The sequence below is a fragment of the Sciurus carolinensis genome, chromosome 5, assembly GCF_902686445.1.
Source record: "Sciurus carolinensis chromosome 5, mSciCar1.2, whole genome shotgun sequence".
NCBI classification, from domain to species: domain Eukaryota; kingdom Metazoa; phylum Chordata; class Mammalia; order Rodentia; family Sciuridae; genus Sciurus; species Sciurus carolinensis.
In genome coordinates, this window is record NC_062217.1 from 107243469 (window position 1) to 107261097 (window position 17629).

Genomic DNA, 17629 nt, shown 5'->3' on the forward strand with positions numbered 1-17629 from the left:
AAGAACTCAACAAGCGAGAGTTACTAGTATTATGATTACTATTTCATTAGTCATCTCTAAGTACATAGATACATTCTAACAAACTGTATCGGATGTGCTGTGCGTACACACACAATATGGGTTGACCTGGGTACTTGGATTTCTACCATTAGAATAAATGATTATGCTGAAATATCATTATGAGAATAAATGTCAATTAAATTTTCAAAACACAATTTTGCCAAAATAATCTCTCTATAAAGCAACTGCATGACCTTCCCGCCGCCACCAGCCCTCGCTCGCTGGTCCTCCCTGCTGGCCGCAGTCTGTTAGTTCTCTCTAGTTAATCCGCGGTCACCTCTGGTGCTACCCACCCTCGTCTCCCATTTTCCGACTCACACGGACAGTTGTTCTTGAGTAGAGAGGCCAGACTCGGAGTCGTGGTTTGAGTTTTCTTCCGGGAAGTTCAAGGTACTTTGGACAAATTCTGTCACACAGGCCATGCATTTTGCAGCACATGTGTAAGCTATTGCTGCTGTCAGGAAGAAACTGGTGAGGATCGGTGATGGAGCATGTGGCAAGACATGCTTGCTCATAGTTTTCAGCAAGGACCAGTTCCCAGTGTTTGAGAACTAATGTGGCAGATATCGAAGTGGATGGAAAGCAGGTCGAGTTGGTTTTGTGGGACACAGCTGGACAGTAAAAGTACGATTGCCTGAGGCCCCTCTCCTACCCAGACACTGATGTTATACTGATGTGTTTCTCCCTCACAGTCCTGATAGTTTAGAAAACATCACCAAAAACTAGACTCCAGAAGTCAAGCATTTCTGTCCCAATACACCCATCATCCTGGTTGGGAATAAGAAGGATCTTCGGAATAATGAGCACACGAGATGGGAGTTAGCCAAGATGAAGCAGAAGACAGTAAAACCTGAAGAAGGCAGAGATCTGGCAAATGGAATTGGTGCCTTTGGGTACATGGAGTGCTCAGCAAAATCAAAGATGGGGTGAGAGAGGTTTTTGAAATGGCCACAAGAGCTGCTCTGCAAACCAGACGTTGGAAGAAAAAATCTGGGTGCCTTGTCTTGCGAAACATTGTTTCAGGCACAACCCTCATGCAGTTAATTTTGAAGTGCTGTTTATTAATCTTAGTGTATGATTACTGGTCTTTTTCATTTACCTAAGATTACAAATCAGAAATGATCTTGCTACCAGTATAGAGAGGTCAACCATGATTATTAATGATGTCCAATCCATCTGACTTGCTAGGGTCCTTCTGACCCTGCTTTAACAGCCCTCTTTTCACTCCACCTGACACAGAGCACTAATTCAAGGAATTTCTTGACTTCTTGCTGCTTTTTAGAATGAGAAATGGTAACTTTTGTGAATTGGGCTGTAACTACTTTTTAACTAATATGTTCTGCCTATCATCTGCAAGCTGCAAGGAACTCTGGTGAGTCATCACTTTGGAGCTTTACTCCTCAGCAGATTTCATTGACATAGCTCTGGGGTGGACATATAGTTTTTTTGAAAATGTACTCAGTCAGAAAGGCCCAAGTTCATGCAGCTGTGGCACAGTTACAATTTTGTGGTTTCATGTTAGTTACCTTATACTTATTGTGTAATTAATGCCTCTTAATGTGTGTTACCAAAAGTAAATATATCTATCCCTGACTAGATGTAGAATTTTTTTGTATAATTGGATGTCTAATACTGATATTTGTCATCTCACAGAAAAGTGTATTGGTTTTTTAAAGAAAAAAGTGTATTTGGAAATAAAATCAGATGGAATATTAAAAAAATTATACATGAAGACACACAGAGATGGCTATACATAGGAACATAAGCAGCACAGCATACTCTTCTGTATGAAAATAAAGACAAATCTAATCATAAAAGAATGCTCCAGGGTATCATGGTATGTTTTCATTAAATTATGTCAATATTAAAAGGAAATTTTTCATATGAATTATTTTTTATTTTTGTTGTATGCTCAATTATTATTACTATTTTTATTATGCAATGTTCCCTTTTACTTAGGAAAAAAAAGCCAAGAACTTATCTTTAGTATTAAGAGCCTAGAAATATTTCATATTTTATCCTACATGCTTAATCCAACATAAATAAAAATGGTTATGTTAGCAACAATTAAAAACCAGGCCTCCAACTGTGTGTGCTGGCCCACACCTGTAATTCCAGCTGCTCAAGAGGCTAAGGCAGGAGGATAGCAAGTTCTAGGCTAGCCTGGGCAACTTTGCAAGACCCTGCCTCAAAAAAAAAATAAAACATAAAAAAAAAAATGCCTGTGGGTGTATTTCAGTGGTAGAACCCTTGTTTGGCATGTGTGATGCACTGGGTTTAATTCCCAGAACTGGGGACAAAAACATGCGCTACCCCCCTTCCCAGAGAAACCAGTGATGATACTAAGATGGGCTCTAACCTCTCAGGATGAATGCCTTTAAAGAGATTAAAGATTGTACAATATCACCTTTCTCACGTAGCAGACTATGAAAACACCTATTAACAAGGTTGACTTTTTGAAGTAATTTAAATGAAGGAGGATTGATAATTCATTGATTGTGTTTGAAAGAAGAAATGATGAGTAAACCAGGAATGGTTTTATATTGGCATCAAGATAATCTTGAAAGCTGAGGGAATAATTTAATACAATTATTACATGTATTAAAACTGATGGGAAAACATTTGTTTTTCCTTTCCTATGTACAAATTTTCCTTGTAACAAATTGCTCATGTTTTAACTAAATTCTGAATAGGGAGAGGGCAAATGGGGTTCCAGGTGTGATAAGCAAGAGTTCAAAGATGCCCTAAGTAAACTTATGATCTAAGTAAATGAGATGTTCTTGCTTAGCAAAGTGACGTTAAGAGAAACACCGAGCTGCCACCATTACCACTATAAATTCACATTTAACTGGATTATCTTCATTAATATTATAGATGATCACACCTAAGTTCTCATACCTAAAAATTCTGAAAACACCAGAGTGTAGACCAAGTTTACAATATTCTTCTATCTTTTATTTGTACTCTTCTAAAGTTTTCAATCTTTTTTCCTTCTAAAATTTTGACTGTTCTTAAAAGGGTAGGTTAGAAGTATTTGCTAGAACAGGAATTAGCAAACTATAGCCCACAGGATAAATCCCATTCATGGTTTGATTTGTAGAACTCACAGGTTAAGAATAGATTTTATATTTTAAATAGTTGGAAAAACACCAAAGGATAAATATATTTCTTGATAGGTGAAAATTATGTTTAATTTAAATTTCAATGTCCATCATCTTACTCTTTTATATACTGTTGATAGTTCTCATGCTACAGTGGCAGAATTAAGTATTTACAACAGAGACCATCTGGTCCACAAAGTTTTAAATATTTACCTTTGATCTGTACAGAAGCTGTTGTTGACAGGATCCTGAGTTAAGGCATTATTATGAATATAAATAAATTTTCATATACTGTGGTCCTCGGATATAGTTAAAGAGTAATGTAAGTTATGTAGGGAAAGTTTGATGAAATGTTTTTCGTTTGCTTTACAGTCACACATCACAGAGGAAAAATCTGATACAATTGATGTATCATATGAAATAGCAATAGAGAAATAAAAGGATTCTTATGTACCTCCTTATAAATAAAACTGAGTCTGAATTAAGCTTTTGGGGGTAATGATCATGCAAAGAAATTAAATGGGTTGGTTTCTGAAATCCAATTCTTTCTACTCCTTACTGAAGGACAAGTATGTTGATTGCACCAGTGCGTGTTCACAAAAAATCATGCATCAGCATATGTAAGTCTCTGAATATTATAATTACCTGCTTTTTTTTGTGAAAGCTAAGAACCACATTTTATAACATGCCAATGAGGAACTGAGGCAAAAACTGACCTTAGTAGTATGCAATTACAATAATTATAATATGACACTTTTATTGTAAGATTCTATTATCTATACCTTTTTTCTACATATTCTGTAAGATTATCTGGATTTTGCAATAGAATTCTGTTTGCAAGGGAAATATGAACACCTCATCCATATAATGCCTTCATGTACTGAGAGTGTGTGCATAAAACACTCGACTGTGCTCTCCTAAAGTGTAAAAAAATCTAATTCTGCTTTAATTAAAAATGTAAAGTTAAAATAGTCACTATCCTAATATTCAAGGAGATAAAATAAATTCTTTCTTTGTAGGACACCAGAAGAGTAGGCTTAAAAATGTGCATTCCCTAAGATTTATAATGTAGATAGAGAAAATTATTTTTCATTTAATATTGTACACTTACAGTGCATTTTAAGTAAGCCTTGTGGACATAAATCTGATTCACTCATAAAAGCTAAATATGGTTGTAATTATTTGATTAACAAAAGCAACATGCTTCTAAAATGTATTAATGCTAGGACTTTTTATTTCAAGTAAATGAACATCTATTGATTAGTGACCTTCCAAACCTTGTGCTAGTAGCAATAATTACTATTATTAATAAAATAAATTCCCTAGCACATACTAAACAGTTTGATTTATTAAATATACTAATCTCCACATACTCCTCCAAGATTATGTTGCAAGGAGCATTTACTTTATGTAACTCTATAAAAGTGTATAATTATCTGTTAATTAAAAATGAATACATTTTAAAAGGAGAAAATAAACATTATGGTATGTGCAAACACCAAATTTACTAGAACTTAAAAAAATATGAAGTTTATAGGAGGTTGATTATTCTGAATTCTCAAACTTATAATTGATATTTTAAGCAGATAACCCAGCCAACTTTATCAGACAATAGATACATCTAATATACTCCCTTTTCTCTGCCTATGAATACCCAGTCTCTTACCCATTAAAAAAAAAAAAAAAAAAAAAAAAAAACTCTGAAAAGAAGAATCATCCTTTTCTTCTTTTAAATACTACAGTTCTGCAGCATTGGTTTTACATCCATTTTCCATTTTCCTTCCTCAAATCCCAGTTTTCTCTCTACAATATCATCTTTCCTTAGCTATAACCACTGATGATTAAGTGGAATCACATACAAAGTGCAAAAAAAACTAAAATCCAAAGATGGCAAAAAAAGATGGGAATACTACTCTTCAAGAACAGGCAGCCAAGGATAGGAGAAATTAGAGAGAGGGATGGGTTGGTAATGTTGAATGTTGTGAGAAAAGGAAAAAAGAGGATTTCTCCTTTTATTTGGTTTATATTATCTTCCCCTCTTAAAATGTTTTATTTATAATTGATATAGAATAATTATACGTGTCAGTGGGTAGTATTTTAAAACATGTATATATTGTGTAATGGTCATATCATGATAATCAGTATATTTGTCACCTTAAACATTTATCATTAGCATTCAAGATCTCTTTTTCTAACTTTCTTGAAATATATGTGATATACTAATATTTATTATAATCACCATATGACATAATATAACACCAAAGCATAGTCTTCCTACTTAAAAGTAACTGTGTAAACAGTGACCAATCCCTGCCCATCTTCCTCTCCTTCCTACCCTTTTTGGTCTCTGGTGACCAAAATGCAACTTTATTTCAATGAATTAACTTTTATATATCACAATTGAGATCATGCAGTATTTGTCTTCCTTGACACAGTGTCCTCCAGTTTCATCTATATTGTTGCAAATGACATGATTTAATTATATAATAGTATCACAGAGTCCATATATATATGTATGTATATGTGTGTGTATGTATATACATATCACACTTTCTTTATTCATTCATGTATTAATAGAAATTTAGGTTGATTCCACGTATTGGCTATTGTGAACAGTACTTCAATAAACATGATAATGCAGATTTTTCTTCAATTTTCTGATTTCATTTCCTTTGAACATGTACCCAGAAATTAGATTTCTGGATCACACAGTAATTCTGTTTTTAATTTTGTTTTAGAAAGCACCATCTTATTGTCTGTGTTGGAAACATTTTGCAGTAGTATACTCTTCTCCAAGTCTACACCAACACTTATTATTTTTGTCCCCTATATAATAGATATTAGAATAGGTGTGAAGTAATATCACATTGTGGTTTTAATTGCTTTTTCCAGAGGATTTGAACATTCTAAAAGAACAGCTGTTGACCATTTGTATGTTTTGTTCTGAGAGATTTATTTTATGTAATTTGTCCATTTTTAATTTTGCTATTTGTCTTCTTGCTATTGAGTTATTTGACTTCTTTATATATTTTGGATGTGCATCCCTTATCAGATATATAGTTTGCACATATTTTTTTCTATTCTATAAGTAGTTTCTTTAGACTCAGTGAATTATTATTATTATTATTACTATTATTACTATTATTATGCTTTTCAGTTTAACATAACCCTACTCATTTATTTATTTTCCATTTGTTGTCCAGGTTTGTGTGACCATACACAAAATGCTATTGCCTGGATCAATGTCATGGAGCTTTTCCCCTTTTTTTCCCCCAGTAGTTTCACAGCATCAGTACCTTTAAGTCTTTCATCAATTTTGAGTTGGTTCTTGTACATTATGTGAGATAACAGTCTACTTTTATTCTGCCTGAGGATATCCACTTTTCCCAACACCATTTATTGAAGAGACTATCCTTTGCCTATTGTACTTGGAGACTATGTCTAAAGTCATTTGACGTTTTTGAAACTTTAATGCATGTACTTCTTTTTCTTGATTTCCTTTTCACATAGTTTGCTGTTAGTGTATTAAAATACCATTGATTTTTTAATGTTGATTTTGTATCCTGCAAGATTACTGAATTGACTTATGAGTTCTAACATTTTTTTTGGTGCAGTCTTGAGAATTTTCTTTATATAAAATTATATTATCTGAAAGCAGGGACAATTTAAAAGTCTTTTCCAACTCAAATATCTATTTTTTTTCCTGATGCCTTACTGCTCTCCCTAGGACTTATATTGTAAAGAACTGATCAAAGTGAAATCCTTGTATTGTTCCAGATCATAGAAAAAAAGCTTCTAACTTTTTCTCTTTGAATTTGTTAGCTGCAGATTTTTCATAATTGACCTTATAGCATTGAGATGGATTCTTTCTATACTTATTGATAATTTTTTTTGCCATGAAAGCATATTGAATTTTGTTCATTCTTCTGCATATACTGAAACAATCATTTTTTGTCATTTATTCTGTTAACATGATGGGTTGCATTTATTGATTTATACATGTTGAACCATCCTTGCATCACTGGTTGAGTCCTATCTGATCCTGGTGAGTGATTTTTTTTTACTATGCTATTTAATTCAGTTATCTAATATTTTATTGAGCATTTCTGAGTCTATGCTTAGGAAGGATATTGGTAAGATGACTTATTAGTACCATGTTTTTTCATCATAATTTCCATTTTTATTTTATATAATTTTTATATTAAGTACTTATCTTTATTCTTTCTCTTAGATTTCTGATAACTCATGAGTTTTGGGGGTCTGATTTTATCAGTTGGTTTTGTCTACTTGTCACATCAATGGTAGATTAAGTTTAAAGTATTAAATTTTTTATTCTTATTCAGAAAGCCTTTTTCTCAGGAATTCTTATAGGCATAGGTTAATTATATACCTCCCTTTCAAAATTTCTCTTTTTAAAAATAGTATTTTTTATTGATGAATAAAGATCGTGTATATATTCGTGAAGCATAACCTGATATTTTAATGTATGTATACATTGCAAAATCACTAAATCAAGTTAATTAACATGTCCATTATATCACATTACTTTTTGTGGTGAGAATATTAAAAATCTAATAACTTAGCAATTCTAAAGCATATTATATTGCTATTAGGTATGATCTAGTTCTATAATCATTAACTCCATGAGAGAAACACCCATGAGTCCACATTCAGACATACACACATGTGCACACACACATTAACATTACAAATGTAGGAAAGGCAACATATTGATTTAATATTCCTTAATAATTATTAAGACTCACTTATAAATGTAATTGTAAAAATTTAATCTGAGTTTTGAGTGAAAGTTTTAAATAGAAATGTAAACATTTAGGGTCATATCTTGGCAACTTCTTTATTAGTGTTTTTCTTACAAGAAAAAATTAATTCTAAATTACATTAAGATTACTAACTGCCATATCTATACATCCTATTTGCCAAATAAATCATCTTTCCTAAATATTTTTGAGAGTTTAATATTTTTGAGCTAAATGGAATTTTAGCACATCTGTTGGAAGAAGATGTTAGTTGGAAAAGTATATATATTCTTCTAACATATGAGGAACACAACATTGGGTGGGATCTGTATAAATGATTGCTGTCATTTTAACCTACTTTCCTTCTTTTAGATGGCAATTTCTCACACTGACTATAGGTTATTATCTACTCAACTTTTCCCCAGAACCCTCAGACAACTTAGTTGGAAAGGTTAACTCCAATGGCAACAGATGTGAGGATTCTTTCCTTTCTTTCTATGGATATGAAGAGCATGGAATTGCTTTTCATTAAATTGTGTGCATTTTTTCTCCTCTTCCAATTAGCAATAGAGGTATTTGTTCTTCCTGAGAGGATGTGGAAGGCAGATGGCCAGCACATTAAATCACAGGGAGGAAGACTTCCCATTGGCAAGGTCAAGGTGTTTTTGGTTTTTTTTTTTGTTTTTTTGTCAACTACACAGTGTATTCTTGGTGAAGCACAAAGCACAATCAATTTTCTTTTTGAATGTTAGTGCTTTGGAAAAAAAGCCATTATTTACAGAAAACTGAAGTTTAAATTTTTTGTAAAAATCATTTTTCTTATAATATTCTTTCCAGTATTGTCAAAGACTAGACAAAAATAGAAGGAATAAACAGTTCATTGGAAATATAATGATAACGTCCTAGATCTTCATATTGTAGGACTTTGTCATTTGTGGATGTAAGAAACTATCAAAGTCTGGGTAAAAATCAACATATAAAAAAGTATAAAACAAAACATATATTAGGGGAAATCCTTAATCTTCTAACTTAACATTATATAATTTAGTGGCATATAGCAACATTCTAATTTTTATGAGAACATTTACTATGTCATTTTCGTCACAGATAATGTTTCAGAAAACTAAAATAAAATTTGATTATTAGTTCTGTAATTATGTTTGGACTGTCATAAGTCGAAACTAAAAAATAAAATTAGGAATTTGATGGTTGTGCAACTTTTCCTCAAAGACATGAATGCAGATGTAAACTCATAGAATTTATATGATTTGTACCTTTTCATATATTGGATGAAGACCACTTTTTAAACAATGAAAAATAATATTGCTTACTGATTTAAATAAGTGTTATGGCATTGGAATATTTTTAACATTCATATTTTCATGTAATCAGTAGATTAATTAACACAAATTTGTTGATATACTTGTAGGTATGCAGTTTGCACATTAGCAATGTGATGAGACTCAGACTGAATTTTATCCAGGTGTAAAATGGATCTATGGGATCACATTGGGAAGCTAAACACCAACAGGATCAAGAAACAAAGAGGGTACAAACAGTTCTGTCAAAGAGGGCAAACCAGAAATAAAAACTGAATCCATGTTAAAGTGTCTATTGGCAGGTTCAAAAACAGCAAGAAGTTAGTTTCAGAATCTAATAACGGAAATTCACTGAAAGAGATGGAGGAAATCTTTAACAGAAGGCTGACGATCAAGTCCAGAGGCCAAAAATGAAACAAAACAAAACAAAACAAAAAACAAAAAAACAAAAAAATGTGGTCCATTAAACTACCAGGGTATTGGAAAGAGAATATCATAGAAAAACTCCACATAAAGACAAACAAGACTGAGTCCTCACTCTCAAGTTCTGATTGAAGAAAAAAACAAGTAATTCAGCATGTAAGTGTCATGCTATGTGCAAGGTAGGCATAGCAGAGAGCAAATACCTACATGAGATGAAGATGAAGATGAAATGAAGCTTCTAAGGGAAGATGTCTGAGCTGGTTCTTAAAGATTGTATAGGAATTGTGCAGTTAGATTATAGACTAGCTTTATAAAAGGTACCAAGGTATGACATGCATGCTCTGTTTGAGTAACTATTTGTTGTTTAGAATGTTTGGTAATCAGGTAAAAGTTGATAGTAGGTTAAGTTTGAATAGGAAGTCAGGGGGTACTTATTGGCTAGGCTACAATGTTTGACTGTGTTTGAATTACATTTCGAATTACTATTTGTTTTTTTCAGAAAGAGTACTCTAGAAAAAATAATGCAATTTGATGAGGCTGTGAAATCATTTAGGAGACTACTATCCTTGACAGAACAATAGAAAATGAGGGTCTTAGCTAATGAAATAGCAAGAAATATGGAATGACTGATAAAATATATAAGTAATAAGTAGAATCAGAGTTGCTTCAGAAAGGAAATCCAGTTTGCACCCTGAAAATTTGGCTCAAGTAATTAGGTAGAATGTGAATGGATAAAGGAGTGTGGGAAGAATGATGATTATTTAAGAGATTAGTTGAATGTCTATAGGATAAACAATTTCAAAATGTTGAAAGGAACATGAAATACTTTCACATTAAAAGTTAACTCATTCACTCAAATCACACAGGAATTTAGTGTACCATCCGTCAATTTCCATTGCAATTTTTTAATTTTGATATTTCTCGTATCTTCTCTCATATTTAATCTTCTATTTTGACTTAAAGGAGTTTATTGTCTCACAGTGGGTAAATATTACCATTATGTGTTCTAAGATAACAATTTAAATTAACATGTGTCCCAAGAACAGTATTATTTTATTAATTACTTACATGCACATTCAATCCAAGAAACATCACATGTTCAAGAGTTACCCAAAGGATATTCCATATGGGTAAAACTTAATGTCATAAAATAATTTAAAAAGGGCCCCAATGGACATTCAAATTCTGAAGGGAATAACATTTCTTAGGTCCTTTTATTTTGCTAGTGATGGTCTTACAAATTATTATTGGTTTCCCTCCTTCCATCAAAGCCTTAGGTATGAGCCATGGACAGTAGAAAATGACTACTTCTGATCCCAGTAACAGCACTAGGCATGCTTGCCCTTCAGAGCAGGGATTTAGGACTGTACATTTAAGTGATTAAGTGAAAACAGTAAGTGGAAGTTACTTTTTCAAATGAACATATATTTTCATGTTTTGCAATTATAAATTCATTTGATATGAACTTGACTAATATGTATTTTTTGTTTCTTCTAATATTTATTTCTTCTAAGTATCATAAGTAACAGATTAAAAATAGTCATAATTTTATTTCCTTCTAATTATCATAAGTGGCAAATCAAAAATAAAATCATAATTTTATTTTTCTTCAAAATCTGGATGTGTAATGAGTCTTAAAAATACTGTATATATATTTTTTTAATTTGCAGGAAAAAATGTCAGGTTCTTTCTCTTTGGTGAGAAAGAAACAATGTCATATTTGGGACTTTTAAAAACAAGACTCTAGGGCTGAAGTGCTCAGTGGAAGAGCACTTGCCAAGCATGCATGAGACCCTGGGTTTCAATCTACCACTGCAAAAAAAAAAAAGGACAAAAAGTTAATCTTATTAAAGACAGCAAGCTGTAAAAGCTTATTCTCATTAATTAAAGTGTGAATCATTTTAGATATACAATTTCTTAATATGATGAAGCTGAGATACTTTGGTTTTCAAACATTAAGATTTTGTGAACAATTCTCTGTAAATGCATTTATTTTTGTGTAGTTAATAGTTATACATTAAGCTCCATGACATACCTGAAATTTGCTGTTACTATCATGGGAAGATTTGGAAATTGTTGATGGTTTATATGGTGACTATACAAAGTAATATCTCATGAAGTTAAATCACATGACCTTAATTTGTGAGGACAAATTATAGTAATTTCTAGGAAGGAATTGTTGGTGCATGTTTGAGATGTTTAAAAAAATCATTTTAAAAGCCCACAGAATGTCCTAAGTTTAAATTATAAACAGCCGTAAGGCAATAAGACATTCTTTTTTTCAGACTGGAGATCTATTAGTTAATTCTACAATAACTTTTCTCTATATAAATATTTTTTATTGCATTAGAATACTTAAAGTTGTAATGCTGGAAGTGGATTTTGGCTCATACCATCTTTTAAACTGTGGTTTATAATGGAAGGGCAAAAGAAAAAAGAAAAATGTGGTGGAAAGATTTAGAGTTCACTAGATATTTTACAAAAATAAACATTAAAAATATTACAAAACATAAAAGTGCTGATGTGTTTGGTGAATTCCTGACTGATTTCCATCTAGCTACTTTAGTTTTAATCTGGGGAAAAAATGTACTCTAAATAAAAGATGAGTGTAAATTTGCCAAGTGACACTTTGGGAAAACAACATCATTTTTGTGTCTGGCAGACTATTACTTATAAATTTTAACAAATGTCTGTGTGTGTACCAACATTTAGAATATTTAGATTAATTTATACAAGTATATTGAAGTGGAAGAAATGCAATTACCCAGTATAAAATAGAAGATACTTTAGATGTAGTTTGAGGATGAGAGCAGCATTATTTTTTCTTCCATTCTAAGGAAGACTGTAAAACAAAAGAATTTGAGACTACTCCAAGATATGACAAAAGAAATAGTAGACTGGTCTATTAATCACTTTTCTGAGATCCCCAAATCCAGAAATATTCCACAGACTCCAAAGTGAATGTGGATCCTGTTTCAAAAGGACTTGGACAGTAAGTTTTTGAGGAAAAATATTAAGAAAGATTTTGGGGGAAATGTTCATACTTTATAAATTACCTAGGATAGGAATGAGATAATCTGTATTCTACTAATGAGAATATAAATGAAAATCAGGGAATGAAAAGTATATACCCATCTGTACAAATAAAATCTTAGCCACATGAAAACTCCTGGTTACCAGACGATACCCTGATTATTGACTCCAAATGCATTTGGCCCAATACCATGGTGGAGTATGGAGATTGAAAAATTTTCAGTAAATGAGATAAATTTCCATGGATGGGGTTAGGCCTGCATTTATTTATTTATTTATTTATTATTTATTTATTTATTTATAGAATGACCTAAATAAGGGTGTCTGTGTGAACCTGAAAATCAGAGAGACAAGAAAGAAATTAAGGGGCATCCATAGGGGATTTTCTTCTTCTGAATGCCTGTTCTTAGGTACATCCTTTAGCAAAATGCAAGGGATATTGTGCTGTTAATAGAACTTGTAGTGGTTTTTTTCCCTCTAAATTTTTAATTATTCTCAAATGTTGCTCTGAAAATTCAATACATAAATTTGCATGGTCTTCAAAGTTTGGTGAATTTATTTTGTGGAAAAATAAGGAGGAGTGGCATCATCAAAGGGTAAACAAAGAAGGTCCGTTGTTTTACCACATTACTTTTGGCTCAGACAGATAAGGAAAGTAGTCAACAGTGTGGACCAAGTCAGAGTTCAAGAAGGAACCCGGGGCAACACTAAACAACTTATAGTTAGGAACTTCTTGACCCTACAGGAAGAAGAGTTCGTGTGAAGACATGCAAAAGGCAAAACAATGAAATGAAAGAGAATACATTCTACTTCACCATGCAGATATTGCCCTTGTAAAGGAAATGAAACTCTCTGTAATTGCTAAGTTTTCAGGGAATAAGAAGAGACTATAAATCAATTATGTCCTTGCTAATAAATGCATTCCTTCTAGAGAGATGTTCGTATAATAAGTGCAAGTTTCAGAAAAATCAAACCTAAAATTGTTCAGAGTTTAGGCACATGCTAAAACTGAAAGGCAGTGGTGTGATGAAGAGATTTTACACAAATTTAATAATGGAGTAACTAGAACTTTCCTTGAACACATGCACTTTCTGATATTACAAGATACCCACACACCGGCCATACATCTGCTTCCTATTCTGGGAGTCATTCCTCAGCTTCCCACATTGCTTGTATACTTTCAGTTTCTTGTGTTCAGACCCAATGGACTGAGTTAAACTCTCATATACTTTTATCAGAAGCAACTTTCATTCTTATCTTCATTTATGTATTTATTTTTAATTCATTTTTATTGGTGCATTATAATTCTACATATTAGAGGAATTTATTATGTGATATTCATACATGTACATAACTTGATCAATCTCATGCCCTTATTCTTATCAAGAACCAAAAGAACATTGCATTTCAAGTAAATAGAACATTTTATAATTGAAATTATGAGATGGCGACATTACTTTCTGTACTTCAGAATGATATTTTATAATCTATAAATATAAAAAAAATGAGAAATAAAGTCACAAATGTTTTGTCATTGACCTCAGCAACTGTTAAAATTTGTCATAACTATGGAATATGAATAATATTTCATGTATTACTCCTTGAAGGTCATACTGATTCTTGGACTTATTGTATTATATCAAAAATATATATTTTAATTTGGAAAATAGAGAATTATTTGTTATTCCAAGAGGTGGTTGTGATCTTAGTATATAAGTCAGGGACTTGTACATTTTCTTATAAGAGACCAAGGAGAATGAAAAGCAAAGTAAACACTAGCAAAACAATCTTAGAAAAGAAATTTATTTACTTGATTTTAACTTTGGTATTCAAGAGAGTAATTCTAATGATTCCTGTGCATATATATAATCTTCCAACTGCTTCTGCTGTGAATGTACTAAAACAGACATTTGAAACTCAGTGAAACAGAAAAGACACATGGTTTGGCTTCTTTATGACTATAAAACTGCAACTTATTCTTATCTTTGCTCCTACAATACCATGTAATATCTGGTGTCACTTCCTTGGATAACAAGCCCCAAATGGAGAAATATTTTAAAGTGTGCTCTTAAGTGTTTGCAGCCTATCTGAGCAGATGCTATGTGGCTTATATAACTGATTTATCGAGCAGAGGTTTCCATTCATGAATTCGTCACTGAACCTATGGGCAGACTTAATTTTTCTCCTGAGTGTTATGTTTATTTTTTCTTTGCTTTTTGAAAAAAATCACATGTATAAGTATGCCTAAAACATATATTGCATGATTTTTGCTTGTTTCTGAAATGTCTATAAATTTTCTCATACTATGATTAAAAAATTATTCTGGAACTTCCTTTCCTGACTTGTAATCCAGGCAAGGTTGGGATAAAAACAAGTAGTTAAGTAATACATAAAAAGCATATAAAATTTAACTGATTATTTTCTGTTTTAAAAAATCTAGTAATACTACATAATTCTAGGTGAATTCATGGTGACAGAATTTGTGTTTAATGCCTCTCAATTTATCATTTTGCTATATATACATTTCCATATACTGGACAACTTTCTGATCTTTTCATCAAAAATTTGTCACCAAAATTTACCCTTTGTATCTGGCATTCTGTGAGAGCTTTGTTACTTTAAAATGGTGAACACTGTAGTAATATAACTACTATTCATCATTAAGCACATATAACATGCTAATTAATATATTGGGTGATCCACTTTTAAATCTCAATTCATTTATTGAAAGTTTTGCCAGGATAAAACTTGATGTGCTATAATAAGAAATAAATAAAAGTCTTAAAACAGCAAAATTTTTAAAAAAAGTTTTTGTTTATTCTTCATTGCCCAACATCCACTTACATACTTGCTCAAGGACACAGGTTGACAGAAGTTAATAATCACACACACAACAGTGGAAAGGACATATAGTCAATCAAACAATGGTTCTTTGTTGTGGATTGGATATGAGGTGTCCTCAAAAAGTTCCTTTGATGCAGGAATACTCAGAGGTAAAATAAAAAGATTATGAAAGTTTTAATGTAATCAGTCCGTCCTAGTTTGAATGGACTGCCTGGGTGGTATCTGTAGACAGGTGGGGTGTGGATGGAAGAGGTGGGTCTCTATGAGTATGTGCTGGAAGGGTTCATCTTTTCTGCAGCCCCTCCCCACCTTCTGCATCCTGGTCACTAACTGCTCCATGATGTTCTCCTCCACTTTGGGCCCTGAAGTATGGAGTTTAGTTCACCATGGACTAAACCTCTGAAACCATGAGCCAAAATAAACTTTCCCTCCTCTAAGCTGTTCTTGTTGGGTGTTTCGGTTACTGAGACAAAAACTAACACTGCCTTTATAAGTTTTCATTTAGAAGTGACTTGCATAAATTCATTTTTACTTACAAATATCATGGTTATTTATTACTGAAAACAAAACTAAAAACAAACAAAAGCACCTATGGAAATAAAACCCCTATAACATGCCTTCAATGAGAACCAGAAATATTTTATACCAGGACTAATAACTAAACTCTCCCTGCTTCAAAACAACATTATAAATGAGTCATTACCAATATTTTTGAAATAAGGAAACTGAAGATCAAAAAGATGAAGTAAGGTTAATTGATGTGAAGTTATTCATCCAAGAATCAAATACTGATCTACTTCCAAATCTTTTTTTTTCATCACTAACATTTTTAATTGAATCCTAAATCATAAACAGCTTTGATACATGACCATCATTAATAAATCAATTTTCTTAAATATATTTATCTATATAACACAATAAACATTGCAAACTTTCACAAAGAACTGCAGGATCACCAACTCCTATGCTTCTGCATGTTCTACTCTGCCATCCGCATCTTTCCGTCTCCAAAGGATTTCAGTCTGTCTCCCAGAGACCACATTAGGGTCAACACTGCAAACCAAGTTTTCTAAGGACAGAAATCTTAGGTCTCTTTTCTGCATGCTGTGTAACTAAATTATATTTAATGTGGATGTATTCCATTTTCCTTCCTGATATAAAATTAATAAATGTCATGAAGAATGTTGAAAAACCATGAAAATACTTCCTATAAATACATTTTCTAGAAGACATGTGTGGTAACAATGGAATGGATTTTAGGATTTTAGATTAGGTCTTTAAGTATACAAAACATAAATAAAGGAGAAAAGTGGTAGAATCAATTGAAGGACAAAATAAAGATATCAAAGAGTCCAGAATCACTATTCTAGAATTAATAATTGATATGCTAGGAGGAGAAAGAGTCCCAAGTCTATGAAATATAATTATTTATTGCTTTTTTACAGTTTATAAATAAGAAACTTAAGTTCTAATATAAACATAGTCACATTGTTTTCTAGTACTAGAAAATTTTTAGATTCTTTTCCCCAAATCATGACAAGGTAAACCATGTTTATGAGACATACTCTTGCGCAACTGAGTGAGAATTCCAGTGAGTTGTGACTTTTTTCAACATACAAAAGTCTTTCAAGTTTTATGCTTTTACATGTTATTTCCTTTGTTTGAACTAATTCTTTTTACCTTCATCACCACATCTGTTCCTCTGCCTGCCTTACTTCTATTTGAGTTTCAAATCAGAATCATTCTTGTAAAAAAAAAAAGAGAGAGAAAAGAATTCAATGGAGCTATAAATAGAATGATTAAGTCTCCTATTTTGATAGTTTATAACATCCTTTGAATGCCATTTTGACAGTATGAGTTTTCTTGTTGCTATCCCAAACTACACTATAGGATATTTTATTAGGATTATGAACATATATTAATTACATAGATTAATAGGATTTTCTGTGATATTTCAATACAATTAAGAAAAGCCTACCCATTAAGAAAATTCCAGGATCAGATGAATTCTCAGCAGAGTTCCACAAGACCTTCAAAGAAGAATTAACACCAGTATTTCTCAAATTATTCCATTAAATAGAAAGGGAGG

General features: G+C 32.0%; 1 protein-coding gene and 1 pseudogene across 1 annotated transcript in view; one reads left to right on the forward strand and one right to left on the reverse strand.

Annotated features, from left to right (window-relative positions):
• Pcdh15 (protocadherin related 15) overlaps positions 1-17629 on the reverse strand; it is a 942952-nt gene that overhangs the window by 749976 nt on the left and 175347 nt on the right.
• LOC124984786 (transforming protein RhoA-like) lies at positions 250-1163 on the forward strand (annotated as a pseudogene).